Source organism: Penaeus chinensis, unplaced genomic scaffold, assembly GCF_019202785.1.
Source record: "Penaeus chinensis breed Huanghai No. 1 unplaced genomic scaffold, ASM1920278v2 CTG_4325, whole genome shotgun sequence".
Taxonomy (NCBI): domain Eukaryota; kingdom Metazoa; phylum Arthropoda; class Malacostraca; order Decapoda; family Penaeidae; genus Penaeus; species Penaeus chinensis.
This window is the reverse complement of record NW_025918225.1, coordinates 6,560-7,500: the sequence shown is the minus strand read 5'-3', so window position 1 is coordinate 7,500 and position 941 is coordinate 6,560.

Genomic DNA, 941 nt, shown 5'->3' with positions numbered 1-941 from the left:
GAAGAGAATATATTCCATGCAGTGATGCTGACACTTTCCAGTCCAGAGTTCTCATCGGCTAAGGGTTCTGTGGAGTCCAAACCATATATATTCTTGCCGAAAGAAGTGCCCCCCTCAAAGAAAAACAAATTGAGGAGAAAAAAAAACATTGATGTAAACTTTTGAAGGCTCGTAGTTCTGCGATAGACTGTACAACGCGTACACAGACGAAATGTGCACATGGAAGCGTACAGGAGATCTCTTTTATGGTGAGATAAGATGACGCAGTTTTGGTCCTTCTTTCGATGGGCTGTTTCATTTCGGCAAGTCAAGAAGAAGAATAAAAAGCCAAAGAAATACTAATAATAACAAAAAGATATTACTAAGGAAAAGAGAGGATGAAAACATATCTTATCCTCAATTACAGTACACCAATTTGTTATGATATGTTGTACCTGTGTGTAAAGAAATGTCAATGTGTGTAAAGGAACTTAAAGTGTCCTTTTGAAGCAGAATGCCCCCTCAGCTATACGCTTGACATTGCAAAGGCATTTGCATATAATGAATGAATGTAGATTAATGAATAAACTTAAAATAAAATGTGTGAAAGGGAATAATAGTATTTTTTAAATGAAATGAATTCACACCGATACACAACCATACCTTATTTATTCATATATTATTACTATACGCACTACTACCAGTATAACTAACAGAACAATAAGCCCACGTGAATCCCTGAGACCAACGCTGAAAAGTCTCCTGTTTAGCAAGATTCAAAGAAATATGTGAATACACTTCGTCTGCTTTCCCCCTTTCGCTCTCTCTTTCCACACACAAGAATACATACATACATATATATATATATATATATATATATATATATATATATATATATAATATATAAATATATACACTACATATAATATATATGTATATATATTATATATATGATATAGATA